The sequence below is a fragment of the Ornithodoros turicata genome, chromosome 1 (genome assembly GCF_037126465.1).
Source record: "Ornithodoros turicata isolate Travis chromosome 1, ASM3712646v1, whole genome shotgun sequence".
Classification (NCBI taxonomy): domain Eukaryota; kingdom Metazoa; phylum Arthropoda; class Arachnida; order Ixodida; family Argasidae; genus Ornithodoros; species Ornithodoros turicata.
In genome coordinates, this window is record NC_088201.1 from 152,212,480 (window position 1) to 152,235,105 (window position 22,626).

At 45.6% G+C, this 22,626-nt stretch overlaps 2 long non-coding RNA genes across 2 annotated transcripts in view; one reads left to right on the forward strand and one right to left on the reverse strand.

The window, feature by feature from the left end:
- LOC135371152 (uncharacterized) overlaps positions 1 to 22,404 on the reverse strand; it is a 31,188-nt gene extending 8,784 nt beyond the window's left edge. The window contains exon 1 of the long non-coding RNA XR_010415522.1: positions 22,334 to 22,404. This is a non-coding gene — a long non-coding RNA (uncharacterized LOC135371152). The remainder of the gene's footprint in view (positions 1 to 22,333) is intronic.
- LOC135371148 (uncharacterized) lies at positions 163 to 1,189 on the forward strand. Its single transcript, XR_010415521.1, has 3 exons — positions 163 to 223; positions 866 to 988; positions 1,105 to 1,189. It is a non-coding gene; the product is annotated as an uncharacterized LOC135371148 (long non-coding RNA).
- Positions 22,405 to 22,626: the final 222 nt, after the last annotated feature.

Consider the following 22,626-nt stretch of genomic DNA (forward strand, 5'->3'; position numbering starts at 1 on the left):
TAAGTGCCATTTTTTGTTTTGCTTTCTTGTTTAGATCGGTCAACATGTGTGAGTGCACCTTCACCAATCCCACAAATGCCTCTGCTCTCACGAATTTATTACCCTTGGGAGAGCCTCAGCAAGACAGTACTTGATGCATCGGAAGCAGACAATGTTCTGCTTCCCTCTCAACGACAGGAAGTGGCACACATGGCAGCGACATGGCCCTGCATATCAATTGAAGGTGGGAGGCACTCCTGATATTTATTCACAGGTATATTTGCTGTTTGCCTGGCTTACCTGGATAGGGTACAGCTGATATAAAAAAAAATGTTGTGACATGCATTGAAATGTTGTAGGAGAGCATATCACATACTGGTAAAATATAGCATTTTGCAACTCACGTGATGTAGTAGAGTAACAAAAAACTGGTTTGGAAGTTTAGATATTGCTCTAGCTTAGATTATCTGCGGGCCTGTCTCGCAAGAACCCTCCTTATATTATACTACATATTTACTGGGCTGGTACGATACATACTGCAGTAAATACAGCAGGCGATGTAACACATACGTATAGCAGAGGCCATATCAACTGCTAACCTTTCAGAGACATTCATATGCTTCACATATGGTGGTGTCTCTGCCATGCTGAACTATGCTGATAAGCATGTTTCACGAATGAAAAAAAAAATCATATCTATGTGCTCAGAAATTTGTTGTGCCACTTGCAGTGGTGGACGTGTAGTGTTCTTCATAAACTTATTTGGAATAGTTGGTAGAGAAATGGAGTGTTTGTCCTGACCATTACACCATGTGAAACTAAGAATATTTCATGCAATTATTTTGAATACTCATAAGGAAATTTTATTAATTGGTTGTGATTTTAGGCACCTGGTTGGTATCACTGAGAACGAAGGGAGCCAGCAGGCATAAAAAAATCAAGAGGGCTACATACATAAATGTGTGAGGCAGTGAGGGCAGCAGATGAATATAGCAAGAAGTGGGAACATGTAAGTTGTAAATGCTTCCTACGAGCATATTACATTTCTTTATTCATCAAATAATTTAATTTGTTGTGGAAGTATTATGACTAAGGAGGCTCAGTAATACTTTCTTTTCTTTTCAGCTCATGTGATACATAGCGGTCAAATGTTCCGCCACCAAAGTCATGCACAAGTTACTTGTAGTCTTTCCAGTAATTTCCAAAATAAAGGGTTATTATTGAAAAGCTATCCTCTCTGGACACACAAAACATGAGAATTGAACAATTAACAATGAAACAAAATCTCTGGACATCTCGCATTGATTATAAGGACTGTAAAGGAAAACAACAGGAAAGCAGCTAGCATCATGGCTGACAGCATTTATCCCTGTTTTAAAGCGGAATCATCGTTTCGTTACTGGACAGCGCCCCGTCATTATAATTAGTGAATTGCTGCCGTAATGAAGAGGCACATCACGAGTACAGTTTCCTATACTTACTGATATATAGCAGTACCTTGCCCAAACGGCACTTCGGTGATGATGTACTATTTACTGAGTGGTAGCCGTTGACAGTTCACAACAGACTCAACACCGTTTCTCTCAGTTACGGGTGCATTCCTGTACATTCGCCGTCTACCATCAGAGCCGTAACGGAAGACTACGGGCACTTGGCTGGCATCAACGGATAGCAGCATTCGTTCCCGTTTTGAAACGGAATATTTTCTTACAGTGTATGTAGACGTCGTCTTCCTTCAAGTCGGCTCAATAGACATCGGTGAGAACTCAGTTTTCTCCTGTGTGGAATTTTTTTACCTTCTGCTGTCTCACATGCACTCGACCCGTCCACACGTTTTTGTGGTCCTCTCCAGCATACCGCCACGACTTCCTTCTGCATATGTGTCCCCTGACCAACGCTTTTTTACCCGAGAGACAAACCGTAAAATTCAACTTATCAACCAGCATTTCTGGTATTTGTCCATTATGAACGACCGTGTTGGCTTTATCCGCCACAGTCGTGTCGAACAATCGCCGTGGGACTTTTTAGCTATCGACGGCCACCACGTGAATCTCCGGGGCGCTAGAGTGCTGGGTTCCAATTACTGAAGCTGTATCAGGCATTATTTCCGCCCAACCACCCGCTCCGTACGACAAGAGGTTTTCGTCTTCCCACATCCTGATGATTTCCCACCTCTGCCCCCTTCAATGTCTTTAACCCCTCAGTCCATAGGACCAAACACGGCCCCTGCTGCTGTTCCTGACTTACACCCGCACACTCCGCACCTTCCATCAGTTCCCCCCGCGCGCTGTACCCAACGCTCCTCGTCTGCCTCACCTGTGCTCCCTTCACCCCGGTTCTCCCCACCTAACCAAGTACCGCATCCTTCGTCATGTCCTGCGCTTCTCGTTTGTGGTCACAGTGACCGCCGCAGTCCCACCAGCTCACCTGGAACGCCCAGTTCCCCCGAAGAACATCAACATGATCACAGACACCAATCCGTGGACGACAGTGCTACAGTGCCGCAAAACAGTGTGAACGCTCCAGTGAACTCAGTTGAGTCCACCATCCTCTCCAGAACCACATCTGCTCTAAATGCGGATAGACAAGCCACCAAGAAACTTCGGAACGTCACTAGGAGGTATAACACCAGGAGCTCTCGGTGACTGGACATGGACAATAACAGGTCTGCTTCCTTCCTCAAAGCACGTGAATTAATCGATAAGAAAGCTAGATTTGTGTCTCATCTTCATTACTATTCCGACTGCATAGCACAGAATATTGTTCCCAAAGGTTTGCTTGTTCATGCCGTCCCCAGCATTTACATTCCACTCTCCTCGAAGCTCTAGAAGATGATCTAGCTCATTAAAGCATGCATCCATAGAATTGTTAAAAAATTTGCGTACTGAGAGTTCGTACCGAATTAAGGACATTGACAACCAACTCCGGCAACTAGCACTAACACTACGGCCCAACGAAGTGACGGAACTGAGAATCTTTGCGTCTGATAAGCTCTCAAAACTACAATCTGTAAAATCCAAGAAAGCTAAACGTGACAAGCTAGACCTCACACCCGTTAATGATCTCAATATCTGCAATATTTTAGTTGATATTACATATCCCACGGCATGCTCAAATGACATAGTTTTTAATTGTCCAGTGCCACGCTAAATCAAGCTGATTGTTTTGTCTAAGGGTCTTAGCTTTGTCCCCACCTTCTGTTGATGAGTTCGACATACTGAATGATTTACAAAGCTTAGGTAGGAGGATGCATTTGCAGACATTTTTTTCATGGCAGCGCAATTACCCACAAGAACCCTTTTAAGAAGCCCTCCATTTGGACACCTGACGCATCACAAACTAGTCCCATGATCGACAACTACATCAAGGCGGTCTATAACGATATCAATAAGCTAGTCGGCGAGTCAATTAACGTTAAAAATCCTAACTTATCCAAAGCTGAGAGGATTGCTTTACGTAATCTTAAAACACGGGATGACATAGTGATCAGGCCTGCGGATAAAGGAGGGGGAATTGTGATCATGGACACTTCCGACTATATTAATGAGGCCAATAAACATCTCAACGACACTACTTTCTACAGGGTTCTTGATAATGATCCTACACCCTTGTTTTGTCAGATAATCAACAAAAAGATTTCCGCACTCGCTAATGACAATTTAATTCCACGCCACATAGCAGAATTCATCAAGCCTAAAAACGTTAATCCTGGTTCATTTTATCCCCTTATAAAAGTCCACAAGGAAAATAACCCTGGCAGGCCTATAATATCAGGCATTCACACACCAACAGAAAAGATTTCCCTTCTGATAGACCATTGTATAAAACATGTACCTCCGCTACTTCCTTCATACGTCAAAGACACAAATGATTTTCCTCTTAAAATTAATTCTATCAACAACCAGTTCTCAGATCTGACCAATATGACACTGGTAACCATGGACGTAAAATCATTGTATACTAACATCCACACGATGAGGACCTGAACGCAGTGGAATCCTTTCTCCTTTCTTTTCCCTCCGACATCCTCCACACTTCTGCGGTCATCCCACTACTTGAATTGGTCCTAAAGTATAATAACTTTGAGTTTAATGGCAGACATTTTATCCAAGTACATGGCGCAGCGATGGGATCCCGCGTGTCACCTAACTATGCAAACCTCTTCATGGGTCAATTTGAAAAGAGGGCCCTTGAATCCTTCCCCGTACAGCCGCTCATTTTCCTGAGGTACATCGACGACATTTTTGTTGTGTGGCCAGGTGACAACTCTTCCTTGTTGTCTTTCTTTGAACACTTCAACTCCTTGCATAGCACTATCCAATTCACCTGCAACTATTCCAATGTTTCAATCAATTTTCTTGATGTCACTGTCTCCATTCGGTCTGGAAAACTAGTCACCGACCTTTATAAGAAACCAACCGATAGACGCCAGTATCTTCATTTTAATAGTTATCACCCCCAATGTCCAGAAAAGAAATATTCCTTTTGGGCAGTTCACACGGCTCAAGCGCATATGTTCCAATACCGACGATTTCCACAGACGCGCTCACGAAATGTCTGCTGATTTCAGAAAGCGTAACTATCCCAGCAATCTAATTGAAAATGCTTTCACCAAATCATGCTCGCTGGACAGAGAGGTACTTCTTTCCAGCCAACCTAACGAAGAACACAGAAATATTACTTTCGTGACCACCTACAACAAAGCCCTTCGTAACACGAAAACTATTTTCCAGCGCCATCTTAACATTCTACACAGTGACGAAAAATTGAAAGAACTATTTCCTTCTGCCCCCATTGTTACATTCCGCAGGTCAAGGAATATCCGTAATATCCTTACTTCTTCGCGTTTGCGCCGTACTACAACACCTGGTTCGGGTCCCTGCAATGGCACACGCTTCCAAATTTGTAATCTTATTTCTACCTGCACCTCGGTCTCCAGTACCATAAACAACTACACCTTTCAAATTAAACAATCTTTGCACTGTAACTCCTTTAACATTTGTTATCTAATAACGTGTATGAAATGCAGTGTTCAGTACATTGGTTAAACCTCCAACACCATGCGTCAGAGGTTTTAAGGTCATAAATCCGACATTGTCAATAATCGCTCCACTCCCGTTGCTATACATTTTAATCTTCCCGGGCACGACATGGATACACACCTGTCCATTGCAATTCTGGAATCTGGCTACACCACCGATTGCAAACGCAAAAATCGCGAGTCCTTCTTCATTTCTAAATTTTCTTCTTTAAAACCACGGGGACTAAACGTTCATGGCGGTCCTCTGCAGTTGTTCAACCCATCATCCAGCTAAGCTACTTCATTCACCTTCTGTTCTTAGCATTCTTAGCTCCATTTTCCCTTCAGCCCATAAGGTCACCCGTACCTTCCCACGCAGTTCAACAAAAGATGTGTTCCCCTCCTACACGGCTAGACATCCACCTGTGCCCCTGTTTTTTCACCACCAAATCTTTTGAACCCCAATTCTCCGAATGTCTCATTTACCCGTACACTTTCTCTTTCCTGATTCTTATATGACGGTTGCTCACGTGATGCATTGTATTACTGTCTGGTTGTTTTGTGTTTACTTAGTTCTGGAAACCTGTTTTATTGTATCTGTTCACTTGGTATATATAGTCGTGTCGCACTTAGTTGTGTAACCTGAAGAAGTGCAGTCTCTTGCACGAAAGTTCTTGTTCGAATAAATATTAGTTGCTCCTAACCGTTCTTCATGTTACGTGTGTGATTCCCTCTTCGCGGGCTCCTTGACAGTGTTTCTTTTTTCCCCTTTTCGACGTAAAAAAATACAGAGTGAATCTGTTCGAATGCGTTCCGCGTGACTGCACAGTCCACGTTCTCCTCTTCGCTTCGTTGTTTCGTGACGAAAATCAAAATCCAGAATTCGCCATCCATAACAGCTGCCATTACATCATTATGCCTAAGTATGGTTTGCCGGGTTCGGCTATCACATTTCCGTACGTGACCCCCTAAGAGGAAGCGTTAATGAGTTTTATGTTAGGCTTTCACAAACAGGATGTACAGTGTACGTTCAGATATCACTTGTCGAGTTTCGACTATCACAGCTACACGCAGGGCTTCAGGAAACAGGATGTAGACTAAATGCCTCTTTCAGTTGCGGAGTCTTAAGTCCTTTTAAGGAACAGGATGCACGACTTTCCATGGTGTACAACGCACGGTACCGCAATATTTCTTTGCATGCACATTACATGCGCACATCTGCATGTACTGCCTCTGCATCTGCCTCATCTGCATGTGATATGCATAAATGCATGTTTGCGAACACTGCGGTTTTTGGGTGCTTATCGTTGTTTGTTGTTTGCAAGGGTCATGACGGTAAGCTAGTCGCCCTTGAAGACAGATCCCGGAGTTCAAACCTGATTGTGCACGCCATATCAGAAAGTAGTACAGAGTCAACTGACGATTTGAAAAACAAAGTTATTAAAGAGCTGTTCGAAGAGGCGCTTGGAGCAACACGCAAGTATCTTAGTAGAATCCACCGCTTGGAAGGCCAAGAGGCGATCGGCCGGTTGTTCTTTAGTTCCAGGAATTTACGGAAAAAGAAATCGTAATGAAAAACTCGTACAAATTGAAGGAAGGCAAGTTCTACATTAGATATGAGATTTCACCAGAAACACTTAGTAAAAGAGAGGGTTTATGGCATAGTGCCGTCGAGGAAAAGAAAAATGGATGCAAAGTAAAAGCTGATTCATGACAAACTGAAGGTTGGTTATGCCTTATACGTTTGGGATGGCCACAAAAATGCGTGTACTGCAGTAAAATCACCTTCCTAAAAATCTAAGTGACAGCATGAGAATGAGAAAGACCTTCGTTTTGTATGTCTCAATGCTGAGAGTATTGCGTACAAATGCGAGAAACTTGACCATGTCTTGCAATGGTATTATCCCCATGTTGCTATAATCACTGTATTTCAACCATCTTGCAAGATTTATAGCAGACGCAGTGTATCTAGAGGAGGTAGTGTTGTCATCTTGGTGAAGGACGGAATTGAGTCATTTACACCACAGCAAATTGTTGTGCATGAAAGTATGTGCTGAAAAATAAATGATTCAGGTAATGCCTTTGTAATAATTGGAGTATATAGGCCTCCAAAGTCATCCCAGCAATTTTTGCAAGAATGATGTGATTATGTGAACCAGCATCGAAGCGAAAAAGTTTTGATTGTTCGTAATTTTAACTTTGGAGGAATTGACTTCAACGCTCCTAGGGGTGGCAAGCCAGTACCCTGGGAAGTACAGAGTTCCGAAATCCTTGTGGAGATTGCATTCGCTTATGACATAACACAGACCGTTAACGAACCTATTAGAGTAAGGAATACGTGCTCGTCCTTGTTAGACTCGTCTTCATTATAGCAATTCTATTAAGAGCGTTTCAGTTTCTACCGTTGTAGAAATATCGGACACACAAACTACCGTATCTACAGTGTACAGTGAATAGCCAAAATGATACAATGCCGCGTAAACATATCATTGAGAAAAATTACAATGTAGCAGAAGTGTATCATGGTTGTTGAGTACTTAAATCAGACACAAGAAGAATTCTCAGGCGCTGACATTAATGCAATATGGTACAACTTTCAAGCGCACCGTTTCTGTTGTCTAACAACTTCATACCTAACAGAAAGAAGCGAGTGGGACAGAAGAATCAGTGGATCACGAAAGAAATAATACACCTAAAACATAAACTAAAAAGATAACGTAAAAGGCGGAATGCTGACAGAAACGTTCTTTCTCAGCTTCAAGCGACCTTACACGCGAAGTTGCGACAATCGAAAGAAGTTTTTTTTGTCAACCGACTTTCCACTTTAGGAGAACAAAGCCCGCAAAATTCTGCCACCATTTTTCCGATAACAAAAAGCGTACCGAACAGATTACACGTTACGATATCATCATAACTGATAAACAAACTGTAGCGGATATACTTAATGGATATTTCCAGAGTGTTTTCAGTGATAGTGATATGGATATCCCACCCATGGTAGAGGTATTCTGGCGTACTTTCATGCTGCTGAATTTGGATATCAAGAACTCAAACATATTTTTACGTAGATATGCTTATGCTCTGGCAAGTTTTTTTATGTTAATATTCCGGACTTCCCTCACGTATAATGCGGTCCCAGTCGACTGGCGAGTTGCACGAGTAATACCAGTATTCAAGAAAGGAGACTGGTGATACATTCAGAATTACCGCCCCATATCTTTAACATCTGTCACACGTGGATATTTGGAACACGTAGTAGCCAAATCTCTAACATAATTTTTACACGAACACAACATTCTGTCAGAGTTTCAACATGAATTCAGGCGGAATTTGCTTTAGTTCTAGGTAAAGGAGGGAAGGTAGGCGCAATTTTTCTTGACAGCACCAAAGCTTTCCACAAGGCTCCCCACAACTAGCTCCTCTTAAAATTTCTCTCAAGCATACTTGACCGGCAGCATGCAATTAGATCATATATATGGTGTATTGTTATGCTCCTTATACGTTCGGAATTCCTCAAGGCGCAGTATTAGGGCCCCCGCTATTCTTCGTTTACATAGATGTCCTGTTTGAAGACTTAAACTTAGGTTAAATGAAAACTTAAATTTCTGTGCCTACTCTACAACCACAAGTTAGGCATACTCCTCGAGAAGTATTTAACCAAGACACACCCATGAACTTGAAATAACGTCCATACACGATCGTACTAACAGAGTCAAGAGCTCAATTTTTGTAAGATCCATCGAAGATTGGAAAGAGATACCGTAGGACGTACTGAATATCCCCGTGTAGCCTGAATACTTATGTTGACCACTTGGAGCATATTTAATATTTCATCCGTATGTAACGGATATAATTTAATTGCATTTGTGTCATCCCCTGTTTTTTTTTGTTTACTTTTTTTCGTAGTTGTTATTTTGTGTACATTTGAACAGCGAATGCACTCTTCCTAGGGCCCTAGTCGCCTGCAGCATTGTGTAAATAAATAAACTTTGCCCTCTCCCCTGCTCTGAGACAGACTGCTGCAGCGCACCGCCACAGAAATGATGATCGCCTCGTTCTCCTTTCAAACCAGAAGCAGTGGCAGCGGCTGGAAAGAAATGTGAAGAAGTTGGAAAAACATATTGGTATAACTTTATTTCTATCCTTGACTGCCTCTGCGCCGGGCTTGCGGGACCCAACGTTGTTCCGCTCTCCGTTTCCCCCAGACCCTCAACAACAGTCACAAATCTTGTATCATTCATGTCAGTCTGTTCCCCAGCGGTTCTATCTTGTGGTCAGATGGATGTAATCTATTTTGACGTCTCGAAAGCATTTGGCTTAATGAACCATGATCTACTCCTTCGTAAGCTTGGTTTATATGGTGTTTCTGACTCTCTTGTATGTTTCCTTGCCTCGTACTTACGGCATCGCTTATACTCTGTGTGTGTGTCCGGATCTTGCTCTGATACCTATGTTTCTACGTCTGGTGTACCCCAAGGGTCAAATCTCGGTCCTCTACTGTTTGATATTTTTATTAATGATCTTGTATCTTGTGTTAAACATTCCACCATGCTACAGTATACTGATGACTTCAAAATAATGAAAAGCATGACCTGGCCTTCTGATTGCTTACTGCTTCAGGAGGATGTTTACAGTGTTATTTCTTGGTGTACTTCTAATTTCCTCAAAATCAACAAGTCAAAAACCAAAGTTATCTCATTCACGCGCAAGTCTCAAGTAACCCGATTTCAGTACTTTTGTGATGGCGAAATAGCCCGAGTCGACGGCATTCGTGATCTCGGTGTTGTCTTTGATGCGAAGCTTCAATTTCATGAGCATGTGAGAGCAATTCCTTCTGCTGCTCTGCGTATGCTTGGTTTACTCACCTACAGCTGTAAAATGTTTTCTTCTCACACGCTATTTCTTACTCTCTACAAAGCTTGCGTCCTTCCCAGGCTTGAATATGCGTCAGTAGCATGGAATTCTTTATGTGCCACCGATATCAAACGTCCTGAAGCTGTGCAAAAGAGGGCACTTCATATTATTCACTATCGTTTCTTGCGGAATGTCCCCGCATTTTTATCGTATGACTATGACAAGCTTTCAAATTACCTGCACTTGCTTCCTCTTGTTAACCGCCGCCACGTTCATGAAATGATCTTTCTTCATAAATGTGTGCACTCAATATTTGATTCGCCTTTTCTGTTAGGCCGCCTAAATTTTTGTCTCCCGCGTGCTACTCTGCGGAAACCCCCAACGTTCTATGTCAACCACTGCTGTCCTAATGACCCCCTTACACGATGCCAAATCTTGTTTAACTCGCTCCCTTCTTCTTTTGATATTTTTTCAGCATCATGTACATCATTTAGGTGTCATATCTCTTCTCATTTTTCGGAGATTTCTTTTCTTTGACTTTTTCAGATAATTTCCCTTTTGTTGCAGTGCGAGTGCATGTGTTTCTCCCATTACAATGTGCGCGTGCTCTTTTCTCGTTTTTATTTATTTTATTTTATTTATTTTCAACTATACTGCAGGCCTTAAAGGGCCCATGCAGGAGTGAATACAAGATGTTGAAGGTATACATTGGCAACATCGAACTACATCATAACATAGTATATAAGCTCTGCAATTCGACTTTTAAAATGTAGCACTGATTGCTGTTGAGAAGGCATCATCAGAGGCGAACGCGCAAGGTGGTAAATTGTTCCAGTCCTCAATAGTCCGAGGAAAGAAAGAGTATTTATATCTATTAGTGCGGGCAAAGATAGGTGTTAATGAATGTTGATGGGAATGTCTTGTTGTCCTCGAGGTCAATGGACAAATATAACTGGATGGACTAATGCCTAATCTCCCGAAATAGAGAGACCGCATAAACACAAGCCGAGCAAGTTTACGTCGGTGCTTCAGTACTGGAAGTCTAGACCTACGCAATAGATCAGTTACCGAGACTCCTCTCTCGTATCGGTTATATATAAATCTAAGCGCTAGTTTCTGTAGCTTTTCAAGTTTCTCTACATCCTTTTTAACATAGGGATCCCATACAATATTAGCATAGTCTAGGGATGGAAGAATAATTGTCTTATAAGCTAATAGCTTTAAATCCACAGTTGTATGCTTCAGACGCCTTCTAAAGACACCAAGTTTTTGGCGAGCTATCGAAGTTATCTTGTCAATGTGTCTAGACCACTTCAAATCACTGGTAATTGCGACCCCTAGATATTTGTAGTGATTTACTTTAGCAAGGACAGTTCCATCAATTGCGTATGCAAACTCCAAGGGATGCTTTTTACTCGTAACGGTCATGGAGACAGTTTTGTCAATGTTAATCATCATGTCCCATGTGTCACACCATGATTTCACCATAGATAATGCATGGTTCAACCGCTGTTGATCACTACTGGGCATAGCTGGGCGAACTCACTCATGAGGGCCCTCATGAGTGCTCCTGACCCTCACCTCACGCCTTTCAGGTGAGGGTGAGTGAGGGCAAGCCCGCGATTAGGCCATCCGTGAGGGCACTCATGAGGTTCTTACCCTCATGAGGTCTCCTGTGAGTGTACGCATGAGGTCTTACCCTCACAAAGTCTGCTGTGAGTGCACTCATGAGGTTTTGCCCCTCATGGGACCTCCTGTGAGTGCACTCATGAGGTCTGAGGGGCGCCAATTCTGTGTGAGTGAAGTCACTGGTGAGGCCTGAGGCGTGTGAGGTCCGTATGAGTGCATTCAGAAATGAGGTCAAATGACGCTTACGAGACGTGGGCAAATTATGAAGGCACTAGTGATATGGTTCCAGCGACCCAGCTACCGGCAGGGTGCACTTTAAAGGGCTGGTGTTCTCGTTTTTTTTGCAATTTCGTCTACGTCGCGCTGGGAACACAGTCAAGCGTCCTGAGCTGACGGATTAGTTGGTGATATGGTTCCAGCGACCCAACTACACGCAGTGTGCACTTTAAATTGCTGGTGTGCCCGTTTCTAGCGGTTTCGTCTACGTCGCACTGGGAACACAGCCAAGCGTCCTGAGCTGACGGATTAGTTGGTGATATGGTTCCAGCGACCCAACTACACGCAGTGTGCACTTTAAAGGGCTGGTGTGCCCGTTTTTAGCGGTTTCGTCTACGTCGCGCTGGGAACACAGTCAAGCGTCCTGAGCTGACGGATTAGTTGGTGATATGGTTCCAGCGACCCAACTACACGCAGTGTGCACTTTGAAGGGCTGGTGTGCCCGTTTTTAGCGGTTTCGTCTACGTCGCGCCTGGAACACAGCCAAGCGTCCTGAGCTGACGGATTAGTTAGTGATATGGTTCCAGCGATCCAACTACACGCTGTGTGCACTTTAAAGGGCTGGTGTGCCCGTTTTTAGTGGTTTCGTCTACGTCGCGCTGGGAACACAGCCAAGCGTCCTGAGCTGACGGATTAGTTGGTGATATGGTTCCAGCGACCCAACTACACGCAGTGTGCACCTTAAAGGGCTGGTGTGCCCGTCTTTAGCAGTTTCGTCTACGTCGCGCTGGGAACACGGCCAAGCGTCCTGAGCTGACGGATTAGTTGGTGATATGGTTCCAGCGACCCAACTATACGCAGTGTGTACTTTAAAGGGCCGATGTGCTCGTTCTTTGCAGTTTCGTCTACGTCGCTGGGAACACAGCCAAGCGTCCTGAGTTGACGGATTAGTTGGTGATATGGTTCCAGTGACCCATCTAGCGGCAGGGTGCACTTTAAAGGGCTGGTGTTCCCGTTTTTAGCATTTTCGTCTACGGACGGACGGCAAAGTGCACCCTGCCGGTAGTTGGGCAGCTGGAACCATATCACGAAGTAATCAGTCAGCTCAGGAGGCTTTGTTGTGTTCCCAGCGCGACGTAGACGAAATTGCTAAAAACCGGCAAACCAGCCCTTTAAAGTGCACCCTGCCGGTAGTTGTGTCACTGGAACCATATCACTAAGTAATCAGCCAGCTGAGGACGCTTTGCTGTGTTCCCAGCGCGGCGTAGACGAAATTGCTAAATACGTGCACACCAGTCCTTTAAAGTGCACACAGCCAGCAGTTGGGTCGCTGGAACCATATCACCAAGTAATCAGTCAGCTCAGGACGCTTTGCTGTGTTCCCAGCGCGACGTGTTATTCAGACCCAAAAACAAAACTTGCCATGCCGCCTTAACAATCAGTATGAATAACAACGTTATCAATTTATCCAGGTCTGTAAAAATTCTTGGTGTGACGTTTTCCGAGACGTTAACATGCAATGAGCACGTCATGGAAGTGAGAAATGAAATATCAAAGGCGATCGGTGTCTTGACGAAGAATCGCTCCTACCTCCCTACATCAGTGAAGCTATTGATATATAATTCTCTAGTTATGTCAGATATTAATTATTGTCACCTAGTTTGGGATAACACAACGTGGCCAAATACACAGATTCTGCTGCAAAAAAAGAGCTATTCGCGCAGTTGCAAATGTTCCGTATGATGCCTACACAGACAACCTCTTTTCCAAATTCAACATACTGAAAATGTCACAACTTTACCCGTTCATGGTCTGTAAATTTTACCAAAGAGCATTAAAATATAACAATGAATATTTTCTTTCCCTGCCGAACCTAATGAAATGCGCCCATATTTATCCCACTCGTGAAGCCAACAAATGGATAATACCCTCTTATCGCACGTCCTACGGCACACAATCATTAACAGTAACACTTGCTGGAACAGCCAACATGGTGCTGGAGGCTAAACACGTGTCACTCAATCAATTAAAAACTTACTTCCTGGCCAAGCAATAGATTGAACATAATAACTTATGTATAATGTCGCAAATGTTACGATCCTTGTATGTGGGTATGACATCGTTGTCCTTGCAATGTATTTTTCTTTCTATAGTGTATTCTAGTCGAATATCTGTTAGGTAGTTTGTGCTGTGTGCACCGTATTGTTTTATTGCATTGTATATTTTTTCTGTACGTAGTGCTCCTCTATGCTTGCCTTGTTTCTGTGCATCCGCAACTCTCCATTGCAACTGCCGCATTGTCACTAGGGTCCTTGGCCTCTGTCAAGCAGCTTTGCTGCTTTTTGCCAGGCCCTCAGTATTCATGTATTTTTGCATGAGTAAATAAAGACAATAATATTAATAATAATCAGTCAGCTCAGGACGCTTTGCTGTGTTCTCAGCGCGACGTAGACGAAATTGCTAAATCGTGCACACCACTCCTTTAAAGTGCACACGGCCGTTAGTTGGGTCGCTGGAACCATATCACCAAGTAATCAGTCAGGTCAGAACGCTTTGCTGTGTTCTCAGCGCGACGTAGTCGAAATTGCTAAATACGTGCACATCAGCTGCACACAGCCGGTAGTTGTGTCGCTGGGACCATATCATCAATGCCTTCGTAATTAAGTTATCGTTAAGTCAAGTGTTCTTCTCACTTTTGAGCCTGGCCGCGTGCTCCCTGCCAAGCTACAACTTGGCTTCGCTTACTATCCAGTCTCGGAGTATATTGACCCCCCGGTTCAGTGCTTTAACTGCCAGAAATACGGACATTATGCCAGGAATTGCCGAGGCTCCCAGCGATGTAAAGTGTGTTCGGGACCGCATGATTTCAAACAATGTCTGGCCCGACGAGAGCCGAAGTGCGCCAACTGTGGTGGACAGCATACCGCGACTTACCGTGCTTGTAGAGTTGCCAAGGCCGCAGTCGCTGCGAACCGACGACGTGTCCTGAGTGCAGCAACCTTGCCTTCGCGGCGTCCTCCCCCTGGAGAAGCCCACTTCCCACGGCTTCCGTGTAGCGCCGAGCAGCCGACGCACCGTCCCCCGAGACCGTTAAAGACCTTTGCTTCTGCTGTCAAGACTCAAGAGCCAGCTGGAAAACCGGCGCCTCAAGACAGCCTCCCGCGATCACCTAAGGCGTGCCGAGCTCGACCTGAGAAAGAGGATCCCTCCTTTGGCGCAATAATCGCTATGATGTTCACTGCACTGCGCGCCATTGTCCAACAAATACCTGCTTCGGGAGATCTACCGGCTGTTCAAGCAGTACTAGCACTTGAGCCTCTTCTGCGTCATCTTCCCTCTCCACCTGTGAATGGCTAATCACCCGCCACTTCCTCCAACAGCCCCTTATCGCCACACGACTATTTTTCAATGGAATGCTCGAAGTCTCCAGTCGAAGACGCCTGAATTTCGCCAGTTCACATGGCGGCACAAATTCCCCTTGCTCTGCGTCTCCGAATGCGGTATCACAGAAGATTTTCGGCTCTCGAATTACCTTACCTTCCTTTCTGAACCCCGAGGACGAACAAGTCGTGTAGCGCTTTTCGTCCGGTCTGACATCCCCGTAGTCCGCCGGACAGTGCGCACGCAGGGGACTGGTGACTACGTGGCCTGCTCCGTTCGTCTAGGCTCCCTTGACCTCACGGTTGTCTCCCTTTACTTGCCCCCTGGTGTTCCCTACGACATTGCTGAATTGGACACACTTATTGCCAGCCTCCCGTCGCCGCTTGTGCTTTGTGGCGATTTCAACGCGCATAATGCCGTCTGGGGTAGCACACGCACCGACGCAAGAGGACAGCGCCTTGCGGACCTCTTCGCCGACAGAGCTCTAAGTATATTAAACGACGGTTCCCCAACATTTCTTCAAGCCACATACCTCTCCTCATGTCTTGATCTTACCGCTGTGTCAACATCAGTGGCTCGTCTTTTCACATGGGGAGTAGATGCCGACACCCTTGGAAGCGATCATTTGCCCGTACTTATCGGCATCCGACGATCGCGTCAGCCGGCTACATCACGTTCCGTCAAGCGAACCAACTGGCAGCTCTATCAGGCCACACTGGAGTCAGCTTCGTCAAACGATGCACTGGGAAACCAGCAGGATTTTGCTCGTACTGTAGCAGGTGCTGCGCAGGCTGCTACTAACTGCTCCCGTGTCCCGGTGTGCTTCTCTGCCGTCGATGCTAAGTACGAGCGGCTTCGTGCTCTTCGTCGTCGCGCGGAACGCCGTGCCCGACGCACTTTTCACGCTCCTGACCGCCTCGAAGCCCGGCGCGTTCAGAAAGTTATTGGGCGTCATCTGCGTCAGCTTGCGCGGGACCATTGGCGCAGGTTCACGTCCTCTTTATATCCTCGTACACCACTCTCTCGGATATGGGGAGTACTACGAGGCCTCTCCTCCCCTGTATCTCAGCGGAATCCGTTCCGCTCCCTGTCCCTTTGTACATCACAGCCTGAACTACAAATTGCCGAAGATTATTGCGCAAGACTTACCACCAGCACGCCTAGCTCAGTAACGCCTGCAGTCCCAGTCCACGCGCCATGTCATCCTGTCCTGGACACGCTCTTCACCCTCTCTGAACTCGAAACTGCACTTGCAGCCGCTCCCCTGCACACCTCACCTGGCGCAGATCAGGTTACCTATAAGGCCCTTTGGCACCTTCCCCTATCGGGCCGCTTGCACCTCCTGCGGCTTCTCAATGAGAGTTGGTGTACCGGACAAGTCCCAGAAAATTGGAAGACGGCCATGGTGGTTCCCATACTCAAACTGGGCCAATCGCCGCATCACATTGACTCTTTTCGTCCCATTGCCCTCACCAGCTGTATAGGGAAGACACTTGAACGCATGATTTTCACACGTCTCAGCTGGTTCCTTGAGACTGCTGAGTATTTCCCGGAAGTGATGGCGGGATTCCGCCCGGGCCGATCAGCGCTGGACTGTGTCATCAACCTAGTCAGTCAGGTACAACAAGCCAAAGCAGAGGGATTATTGACTGCCGCTGTGTTCCTCGACGTAAAGAAAGCCTACGACAGTGTTTACCATGCTGCCGTCCTTGACGCTCTTACTGCGGCTCAAGTTGGCGGCTGCCCCCTGCGATGGATACAAGACTTCTTATCAGGCCGTTATCTCTTCGTGCGCACCGCTGGTGGTGACACCACCAAGCACCACGTGACCCGTGGGGTCCCGCAGGGCAGTGTCCTTAGCCCCCTCCTCTTTAACCTTATCATGGCTTCCCTTACCCCGTTGATCCCTGCTCATACATCCATCACAATATACGCCGACGACATCTGCATCTGGACTTCTGCAACCCGTCGAGACACGATCCAGCGCCGACTGCAAAGCTCTCTACATGTGATTACCACCTATCTTGCCTCCCGTGGCCTAACAGTGTCGCCGGCGAAGACTGTTGCAATGGCGTTCTCGCGCAAGTGCTTCCGCAGGTATCCGCTCTACCTTGACGGCTCCCCTCTGACTTTCGCCACTTCATGCCGATACCTAGGTGTTATACTTGATCGCGACCTAACTTGGTCCCGCCATGTGAAGATGATTACCACAAAGGCGACTGCCTCAGTTCACGTCCTCAGACGTATCGCTGGTGCGTCCTGGGGCCCGTCCTGCTCTGATCTTCATCGCGTCCATCAGGCCCTCGTGTTGGGGACACTACGCTACAGCCTCCCTATCTTGCATGCCCTCAGCCAAACACAGGAGCGCGAGCTCCTTAACATCCAAGCCCGCGGCCTTCGCATTTGTCTGGGAGTACCACGAACATCAGAGACTTACGGCACGCTTGCTGAAGCACGGGAGACTCCTGTCCCTCTTCTGCGGGATGCTGATACACTTCGAGTATATTCTCGCTATCTAACCAGTCACCCTCACCACTATCTTTGCCATATTGACGACGAATGCCCTGACTCAGCTTTCGGCAAGACCATCGCCCGCCTGAACGATCATCTTCCTCCCTCCCCAACCACTCCCACATATGCGCCAGCAATGTGGACCCTTGCGCGTCCTGATATCTGCTCCACCATCCCTGGTCTTCAGTGCAAGCGTGACACTCCCGCACCTGTAGCCCTCCAACTCGCTCTCCATTGTTTGCACTCCACGTATCAGAATCATCGCCAGGTATACACGGACGGCTCAGTCACGGCAGACAGCTCGGGTGCTGCATTTTATATCCCTGATAGTGACTTTCAGCAAGCCGTTGCCCTCCCATACCCAATGTCTTCATTTTTTTCTTTTAAAATCAATCAATCTTCTATGGAAGCGGAACTCCTCGGTATCCTCTCTGCTCTACAGCACCTGCTCGGTCTGCCGGCTGCACAGTGGGTTGTTCTGACTGACAGCAAGGCTTCACTGGATTTGCTGCTCTCGTTTCGCCCCAGCACCATATGCACTCTCCACACGCTCATACTACAAGCTCTGACACAACTTGCGGTAACTGGCCATTCTGTGACGCTTCAATGGATCCCGGGACACGTAGGCCTTTTGGGTAACACCCGCGCAGACACAATAGCAAGAGACGCAACATCTAACAGAGCTCTTCCTGCCACCCCTCTGCCCCTAACGATGTCTGTCTGCTCCCTGCACATTCGTCGGTGGCGTTATGTCCGTACCCGGCAGTTCCGAGCGGACTCTACCTCATATCACCATTTCGTACGCCTCATTGACCCCATGCAGGACTTCACTATTGCCTGCCGCTGCAATAGAGCTGAAGAATCACTCCTCCGCCGCCTTCGAATGAATGTTGCACGGACACCCTCACTCCTGCATAAAATGCGCCAGACGAACTCCCCCGATTGCACAACTTGTTATGTGGAAGCCGACATCGAGCACTACCTCCTATCCTGCAACCGGTACCTCCCAGAAAGACTCGTCCTCCAACGCCACTTGCGACAACTTGGCTACCCTAACGTCTCTTTGGCTACCCTGCTCGGCCCGGTCCTGCACAACCAGGGGGCAGTTACGACTGCCCTCTTGAGCTTTCTCCGTGCAACCGGTCTCTCGACCAGCCTCTAAGGCCCTTTTGTGTATCTGTCTGTGTGTATTCCGTTTTCTTTCCTTTTTTCGTTTCTTTCTTTTTTTTTTCGTTTCTTCTTTTTTTTCGTTTCTTTCCTTTTTTCTTTTCTTTCCTTTTTTCGTTTTCTCTCTATTTTTTCGTTTTCTCTCCTCTATTTCGTTTTCTCCTTTTTTTTTCGCTTTCTTTCTTTCGTTTTTTTTTCGTTTTCTTTCTTGCCGCCTTCTTTCCTGTTTTCGTTTTCTTCCTATCTTTTCGTCCCCTTTCCTTTTCCGTTCCTCTTTACGAAAGGAATAGCAAGTCGGCCTTTGCCTGACTAACCTTTCCTTGTTTTTTTTTCTCAATAAACATATCCCCCCCTTCATAATTTGTGCACGTCTGGTATGCGTCATTTGACCTCATTTCTGGATGCCCTCATACTGACCTCACACTCCTCAGGCCTCATGAGTGATCTCACAGGAGGTCTCATGAGGGGCACAACCCCATGAGTGCACTCACCGGAGACCTTATGAGGGTAAGACCCTCATGGGTGAGGGCTTGCGTTTGTGAGTGCCGTGGGATGAGGGCGAGTGAGGGCATGTGCCCGTGAGGGCCGTGAAGGTGAGGGCGAGTGAGGGCATGTGCCCATAAGGGCCGTGAGGGTGAGGGCGATTGAGGGCATATGCCTATGAGGGCCGTGAGGGTGAGGGCGAGTGAGGGCATGTGCTCGTGAGGGCGGTGAGGGTGAGGGCGAGTGAGGCCATGTGCCCGTGAGGGCCGTGAGGGTGAGGGCGAGTGAGGTTTCACCAAAATGCCCACCTATGCTACTGGAATCGATTGCAGTGTATATGACACAATCGTCCGCAAACATGCGCAGCGATACTTCTGAACCTAGGAAGTCTGCCAGATCATTGATATAAATCAAGAACAACAATGGGCCCAAAACTGACCCTTGTAGGACCCCTGAAGTCACATCTGAAATTTCGGATCGGTTCTTTTCAATTTCTACATATTGTCTACGATGAGATAAGTAGGCATCAATCCAGCGTAAGAGGTTTACTGGTATACCAAGACGCTGTAACTTAAGCAGAAGTTTACCATGAGACACCTTATCAAAAGCTTTTGCATAATCTAGATATATCACGTCAACCTGTCCCGCTTTGTCTAGAATCTTTGCGAAATGATGAACAGTAATTACTAATTGAGTAATTGTAGACAAGCCCCGTCAAAAACCGTGCTGACATGGCGTAAGAATATTATTTGCCTCAAGAAAACTTATCAAGTTTCGGGACACTACATGTTCTATAAGTTTACAGGGGATGCAGGTCAGCGATATAGGACGGTAGTTGCTCATAAGTGACTGGTCACCCTTTTTAAAAACTGGAACAACACGCGAAGTCCTCCACTCATCAGGAATGTTACAACCGGACAGAGATACTTTGAAGACTTCAGTTAAAAATTTTGCCACGCACTCTGCGTACCTTCTCAAAAAGGCGAGGGGTATTCCATCTGGTCCAACTGACTTTTTTACATTCAAATTCAATAACATAGATAGCACACCCTGGTATGTTATCTCAATATCAGTAACTTCATTTTCTTTATCAGGCACAAACACTGTTCCTGACCCCGACGTGAAAACACTTTGGAAGTACTGGTTAAAATGCTGAGCTATACTCGTCAGGTCCGTAATTATCGTGCCATCATGTTTAATTTCGCTGACCGAGTGCTTTCCTTGTGCCAAGTAATTCCAAAATTTTTGTGGAGACTCCCTCGCGAACCTTGGTAAGGTATTCGAGTAAAAGAGCTGCTTCGCACCGCTAAGCTTTTCGTATTGAGTCGTTTTAAGATGCCTAATGACGTCGCTATCACAATTTCGTCGTCGGCTCAGACGTTTCAGTTTACGCTTCAAATGAATTATTTCACGGCTAATCCAAGGATTGTTTCTGCTGACTCTTTTGTTCCTGCTAGGTATAAATCTCTCTAAGCAAAAATAACATGACTCCTTAAATTTCTTCCATAAGCCATTCACGTCAGTGTCAGTAAAGGTGAGAAACACTTCATTCAGGTACTGTGTCACTGCAATATCATCTGCGTTGTTATAATCTTTAATAGTTACATATCTCTTTCCATTTGACGTCTCCAAACGCTGCAACTGATAAGTAGAGTGAACTAATCCACGGTCAGATATACCAGGATAAACCCTCGCCGAACAATCACCTATATCGTTAGTGTAAAATATGAGGTCAAGAATGGAGGATATCGTATTAGTCACCCGTGTAGGATGCTGAACTAGTTGATTTAAGTTACAAGCAAACATCATATCAAAAAGGATTTCAGAATCTAAAGCGTTACCACCAGTCGACGTTAACGGTAACCAGTCTACGTTCCCCATGTTAAAATCGCCCGCAAGCACAAGTTTGTGATGCTGACGTTGACAGACGTCATCATACAAATCTCGTAAAAATTTAGACCCTGCCCCTGGTGGCCTATACACCCCTATCAATACCAAGGCATGTCCCCGGAATTTAACTTACAGCACACACTCTCGTGATTATCAATACAATCTAACGCAATGCTTGGTATGTCATTTTTGACCAGGATTGCAACACCACCGCCCCTTGACTGTCTATCCCGTCTGTAAACAGTGTACGAAGGTGGAAAATCATCCTTATCTTGTATTTCTGGCTTTAACCAAGTTTCAGTGATAATAGCTACATGCGGGTCATAGCACAACAGAACATGTTCCAATTGTGTAATTTATTTACAATACTTTGTGAATTTAGGCAAACAACGCTAAATTATTCACTATTTACGTCGTGTCACTTGCCGACCCTGTTCTTTGTCTTAAGTAGGGTCATTTCATTTTCAAAATAAATTTCATTTCAAAATAATCATTTGAAATGAAATAATCATTTCATTTCAAAATAAACAAAAAACTTCGCACAAATATATTTGTACCTTTCATTTTTTTCGCATTCCTGAGTACTTCCTATTTCTCAGTATAATCTTGAAAGAATAAGATTACGGGTCTCAATTTGCCAGGTCTACTTAGGCGATGTATACGTGCAACAGACTTACAGTGGATTCCAAACCTCTCACTAAAGACTTCACGTATAACCTTGGTTTTTAACTCGTCCACACTTTCACCAGTCACTTCAGGTATACCATGAACTATGAGGTTAGATCGCCTGCTGTAGTCTTCAATGTCGTTAAGCCTTTCTTGTTGTTTCTTGACTGTCTCTTTCAATTGCTTAATTGTTTCCTGCAGTGCATTGCATTTCCTATGTTCGCTGTCTATACTCTCAAGAGATTTTTCGCAACGTGTAAGCCGGTCATCAATCAAGCTCACTCTTTTTTCAAGCACTTCATGTGATTTCCGGGGTTCAACGATTTCATTTATTTCATTTTTAATTTCACCTTGGCCGCGGAGCAGCTTCTCGAGCATCTCCTCCACAACGGGGCCAGGGTTTGTCTCGACATCACCACAGATCAATAACTTAAATACATGATAACAATCATAGACAATGGTACAACATCTCCTTGGGCACGGCAACACTACAAGGCACAGACTATTACTACAGATAGAGGAAAGAGCATTACCAACCTGAATTACAAAGAATAATCGTTTGATTAATGCCATGTTCGTTGCCGTGTCGCCGTGCCCACTGAAGATACAGTCCCGTGGATCCCCTTTTATAGGAAGTGAATGAGATAATGTCGATGACGGTGACGTACTCGGAAAAGAACCTTCCAGAGCAGTGTAACGCCATCCATCGTCGTTCACACCAGCTGCTGGGACCACCAACAAATTCACGTCGACAGGTAGTAAAACTGTTTTTGGCGTATGTCGAAAAACAGGAACTTGTTCCCACTTCACTGTTACGTATCCGCCACCCG